This window comes from Suricata suricatta, chromosome 14 (assembly GCF_006229205.1).
Source record: "Suricata suricatta isolate VVHF042 chromosome 14, meerkat_22Aug2017_6uvM2_HiC, whole genome shotgun sequence".
Classification (NCBI taxonomy): Eukaryota; Metazoa; Chordata; class Mammalia; order Carnivora; family Herpestidae; genus Suricata; species Suricata suricatta.
This window is the reverse complement of record NC_043713.1, coordinates 15986959-15992913: the sequence shown is the minus strand read 5'-3', so window position 1 is coordinate 15992913 and position 5955 is coordinate 15986959. Positions and strand designations below refer to the sequence as shown.

At 48.9% G+C, this 5955-nt stretch overlaps 1 long non-coding RNA gene across 1 annotated transcript; it reads left to right on the top strand.

The window, feature by feature from the left end:
* Positions 1–2201: 2201 nt before the first annotated feature.
* LOC115278507 lies at positions 2202–5515 on the top strand. Its single transcript, XR_003902927.1, has 4 exons — positions 2202–2382; positions 3088–3241; positions 3647–3694; positions 5281–5515. It is a non-coding gene; the product is annotated as an uncharacterized LOC115278507 (long non-coding RNA).
* Positions 5516–5955: the final 440 nt, after the last annotated feature.

Genomic DNA, 5955 nt, shown 5'->3' with positions numbered 1-5955 from the left:
GTGTGTGTGTGAAATACATCGTGTCTGCAGAAGAGTGTATAATGTACCTTTCGAGTTTAAAGAAAATAAAATCAACACTGATGTGTCCGCCAACCATTTTAAGAAGTAAAACCTGACCGCACCCCTTGAATCCCATAGGGTCCCCCACTTTGTTCCAAGGTCACCATTCTCCTAACTGTTCACTGCCCACTCTCTTGCTTCACTTTAGAGTTTTGCCACAAATGTGTATATTCGTAAGCAATACATTATGTCAATTTGCCTGGTTTTGAGAGTTATAGAAACATAATTATACTGCAACTTACTTTTTCTTTTAAGGTTTTATTTTTAAAAGTTTTTAAAAAAATGTTTATTTATTTTTGAGAGAGAGAGAGAGACAGATTGCAAGTGGGGGAGGGACAGAGAATCTGAAGCAGGTTCCAGGCTCTGAGCTGTCTGCACAGAGGCCGATGCAGAGCTTGAACTCACAGACCATGAGTTCATGACCTGAGTTGAAGTCGGATGCTTAACCAACTGAGCCACTTGGTGCCTCTTGAATGTGTGTTTTAAAAAACATTTTGAAAAGTATACTTGGATTTCTTATCCCTGTCCATGTGGCCCACTAAAATCCAAGCTCTAAGCCACCGGCAATAAAAAAAAATACCAGCGATAGTATTGCTTGCCCACTGAGTCCAAGCTTTATTGTCCTTTCTGCTCTCTGAGGAATTTCTTTATTTGCCTAACAGTTCAGCTGTGCATTAAATTAAAAAACAAATTTAGGGGCACTGGCGTAGCTCAGTTAGTTGAACCTCCAACTTTAGCTCAGGTCATGATCTCACGGTTCATTTGTGGGTTCGAGCCCCACGTCGGGCTCTGTGCAGACAGCTCAGAGCCTGGAACCTGCTTTGGATGCTGTGTCTCCCTCTCTCTCTGCTCCTTCCTGGCTCACACTCTGTCTTTCAAAAATGAACAAATGTAAAAGAAATTTTAAAAACAAATTCAGTGTGCCGCATTGAAAGGGATCTGTCTGAATATCTAGTCCGCCATGTTGATCAGAATGAAGTGCTTCCCACTGTTTTTTTTTTTAGCAGTTAGATGCTCATTATATTTTGCTAACTCTTCTGGGCCACAAAAATTCTCTCTCTTCTCTGGGTTTCCCATCGTCTGTACTTTTGCTTTATGGTAGCGGTGAGGGGAAAGCACTGGAGGATGGGAGGAAGGCTGGGGTAGGAAAGAGAAAGGTGGGTTCATTGTGAGCCCAGACCTGGTACTGAGGGAGGGGATGGGTGGCCACAGGGCAGCATGGTGGCTGTGGGTGTCCACGGCACAGGAATGAGGGAGGAGGCAAAGGAAGGAGGGTAGCCCCACAGGAGGGCAAGGCCGCACCCATGCCAAGGGTGTCCCTGTAGTGAAACTTGGGACTGCAGCAGGACTAAGCGTTCCAAGGTAAAGAGGAGGCCGATGCAGCAGCAGCCAAACTGCTGTCTCCCGGCTGGAGGCACAAGTCCTGGGTGTTTCCCCACCACAGTGGGTGCCTCGTGCTCACTCCCTCAGGGTCCTGTTTGCTCCTCGGGATGCAGGGCTGCAGGGCTGCTGGGCCCAGCACACTGAGGGCCCTGGAATCTGTAGGATTGGACCAGCCAGCCTGATCATAGGACCAGCAAGCTCGGAGCCTTGCACTTGCTTCCCGCATGTCATCGAAAACTCTGGTGTAGAGAGAAGGAGAGATTAAGAAAGAGAAGTGATAACACACTGCCAGGTTGTGACATTCCATGTGTTTGAGCTTCTACTCGTGGGAAGTGCTGGGGTGGGGGGAGTCATCGCTTCTTAAGGAAAAATTCTGGGTTTTGGAGACGGTCCTGATTTCAAAGATTCTGCCCCAAAGTCGTCAAACTAGTCGTCAGAGAGTTGTCTTCATTTGGGACTGGAAACGGTGTAATGTACGCAGATGAAGTCAGTCCTTTTCTCATATGGGACCTGCTGTTTCCTCGTTAGAGAAGTACGGACAGGTGACCAACTGTCCCAGCCTCTGCCTGCTCTTCTGTAAGAGGCAGAGACCCTACAGAGTCGTCTTCTGTCCTCTGGTTCTGCCCGGGACCTGCTCCGTCTAATGGGGACAATATAAGCATTTAGAGAACTGCCTCTCTGCCACCGTGACCTCGTTGTCACAGGGTTCTAGAAGGGGCTGCAGTCACGGTTCCGTTACCCCTGGCCTCAGGGGACGGCATGTATCTCCAGCCAGTTAGAATGTTCCAGAATTTCCCCATCGGAATTAAGTGATTCCTTTCCTTTCTGTCTGTGAGGCTGGGAAGGGAGTGCCTTCCCTCGTCCCCTATCCTGGCTGTTAGATGGAGCTCCTGATGAGCCTGCTGGGCCATCCTCCGCCCATGACAAGCCATCACTGTGGTGATGACCCAGTGGGGGTCGGGGAGGGACTCTTGGGCTCCCAGGAAGCCTCAACCTCGTGTTCTCCTCCTGCCATGGGGAATCGGGGGACGATCCGTCAGGGGGGGCCTGTGACCCTCTCTGGGCCTCCCCAGGCTCGTGTTCGATTTTAACAAATGCACAGCCCTGATGTGCTGGTGCTTCTGGCAAAAACATTTTGGCAAATGTAAAATTGCTAATGAATTTAAGTCGCATTCTGCATAGCATCTGTTCTGTGACCAATTTACCAGCTTCTGAGCAGATTGGCACTGGGGCCTATCCTGAGGGCCAGCCCACGACGCTTCTTACTTCTGGCTCCGGAGAACCCCTGTGGGGAGAAGGGGGTCAGGGGGGCCAGAAGGGAGGGATGTTCACAGCCCTGCATTTCCTTCTGTTATGGAAGCCAGCACCTCCTTCCCATTCTCCCTTTCCATATGAGTCTACCCACACAACTGGAATGTTCTGGATTGGTTAAGATTATTGGTAACCCATGACAGACCCTGGTTTTACCCAGGTTAAACTTTATTATAAAAATACCGAGAGTGTCATGGAGCCCAGGTCAGGGAAGAGGTCATGCCTGACATCTCTGGAGCACGCAACTCAAACATGGTCAGGGCTCCCCATCTCTCATCTCCCTTTCTGCCTGGGCATCCCACTGGGTTCTCTTCTCCTTCGTTCTGTAAACAGGGGGCCTGTGACCCTCTCTGGGCCTCTGGAGGAACCTTCTAGTGCGGTTCCTGAGGAAACGTGACTGCATGGGGACCCAGATACAGAGGGAAAGACTCTGTGCAAGCTGCATATGGTGCCCATTCCTGGGCAGGACCACTGAGGCCATGATGGGGTAGGCACTGAGGTCGGCCCCTTGTGACTGGGAGTCTGTACCAGACCCGTGGCTGAGATCAGCATCCTCTTGGAATGGCGGAGTGGAGGGCGGGGGGGCTGCTCCTGGCCCTCCTGCCTATCTTGACTCCCTGCTCTTAGACGCCAGCCCCAAAGCTGAGAGTTGGGACATTGGTCTAAGCCCATACTGCCCTGTACTGTCTCCAGGAAGAGCCATGTCCTCCAGCTGTCGTGCCCCAGAGGGTTGACATAAAAGCAGCTTCTAAATCTTCCCGAGATTCAGAAGGCCTGGCTGACCTCCCCTCATCATTCATAACATTATAAATGTCTAACGGTATCCTGATTATTTATGTTTACTTGTTTATTGTCTCTCTCTCCCTACTACATTCAAATGCCGTGCACCAAGAACCCTGCCAGTATTATGCACTGCTGAATTCCTGGGTCCTAGGACAACGTAAGCAGCAAAGATTCAATAAATGCACGCATAATGAGTTTCCTTAAAAGTAGCAAACTCTTAATTTTAAGCTTAGGATTCACATTTAGCAGAGGCAAGTCATGCATTCACAGAATTGTCATGTGTATTATTAATAGCTTTGCTCCATATCTCCATGTCCTACTTCTTTTTTTTTAATGTTTATTTATTTTTGAGGGAGAGACAAGGAGAGGTCACGTGTGAGCAGGGGAGGGGCAGAAAGAGAATCCCAGGCAGGCTCCATGCTCTCAGTGCAGGGCTTGATGCAGGGCTTGATGCCATGACCTGGGAGATTATGACCTGAGCTGAAATCAAGAGTCAGATGTCTAACTGACTGAGCCGCCCAGGTGCCCCTCCATGTCCTACTTCTTAATCTCATCCTTAGTACCCAAGATTCTGTCTTTGCCCCAACATAGACCACCAAGGGTGAGTTACCCCCTTTTGGGGCATAAGGGATCATTTCAGAATCTGAGACGAAGGTGGTGAATTCTTGATTTCTAAGATCAAAGACACCATTCAGATGTAAGATCAAAAAGATATGAAGGGGGCACTATCTAGCACTAGCAACATTTCTGTGACTCTCTTTGAGAACTCTAAGCTGGGGCACGGAGAGGGAAGTTAGAGGAAAACTGGTACAGATTACAAGGCCTGTCTTCATTTCTACCCGCTTCCAGCTGAGTCCTGAAGATGGAGCGAGGTATAAAGATACATGCTTTGTTCTTTTTTTTAATGTTTATTTATTTTGAGAGAGAGCAGGAGCAGAGGAGGGACACAGACAGACAGACAGACAGACAGAACCCAAAGCAGGCTCCAGACTCTGAGCTGTCAGCGCAGGGCCTGTTATGCGGCTCCAACCCATGAACTGCAAGATCATGACCTGAGCTGAAGTTGGATGCTTAACTGACTGAGCCATCCAGGAGCCCCATACATGCTTTGTTCTAAGACTGGAAGTGCATCATCGGAACCTCTGAGCACCTTGCCAGTGTCCCCTGAGCTACAGTGATGTCAAATAACAGAAGAGAAGGGGATGGAGGGCTCCAAGGCCAAAGGATGCTGAGTGATGTACCAAAACTCACTTCAGAGTCAGAAAGGCTTAGGAAGGCAGTCGAGAAAGGACCCAAAAAGCAGACCTGGTAGATTTGTAAGCCTGGGGCTTGCGGTGATGCGTGTGCCCATGAAAGCTGAGGCCATGACAGTCACGTCAGTGGGGACAGTGAGGATAGAAGCCAGTGACTCACTAGGGGAAGAGCTCACATCCAAGGACCAGGTACGACAAACTACATTTTGAAGGATGCTAGAACAGAAGGGAAACAGATCAAGAGGGAGAGGCATGCAAACTACAGCCCCTGAAAGTCAGGATCTGCCTCCGTTAACTCAGTTGCCATCTGGGGAGGCTTGGGAGGGGGAAGGAGAGAGTATTTAAATACTCTCAAATTGACCCAGTTTTAAAACTGAATGTGATTCTATTAAGTTACTGCAAACGAGGCAGAAAGGGGGCTTTAATATAACTTTTCTAAGCTACAGGAAAAGTGATTCCAGACTGAAATTATTTACTCTTTGCTCCCCAGAGGCCACAGCTGTGAAACTGAAACAGATACAGAACCTCAGAGGTCACAACTTTGTTCCTACGGATGAGGAAACTGAGGCCCAAGGAGGAAGATGGGTGGTCCAAGGTGATACTGTGGTGTGTGGGCATTGAGGGCAGTGCAGATCTCCCCAACCTTGTCCCAGGGTGCCCAGCACCGCAGGGCATTGTCCTCCTGTGTCTGTCAGACTCTTGCATAAACTACTGAGCCTCATGGATGGACCAAATGTAAGAAAATGTCTGCCTAGCTTTGTTTTGGTTTCCAAATAGAGTTAAACTGAGAAGCTAAGTTTTTTTAAAGTTTATTTTTGTTTATTTTGAGAGAGAGAGAGAGAGAGAGAGAGAGCGAGAGAGAGCGAGCGAGCAGGCACAGGAGGGGCAGAGAGAAGGGGAGATAGAACCCCAAGCAGAGCCCAATGCGGGGCTCCAATGCCAGATCATGACCTGCGCCAAAGTCAAGAGTTCCATGCTCATGGACTAAGCCACTCACGCGCCCGAAGAAACTGTTTTAAAAGCTCTTGACAGTCACATGACAGCCAAGTAGCATGGGACATACAATGAAATGAGCATCTTTGGTTAGTGAATGCCATATCCTCCCCCAAACCCCTACTTTCCTGTTACTATGCCTGACAGTATAAAGTCCCTCTGGGGGGCTGTA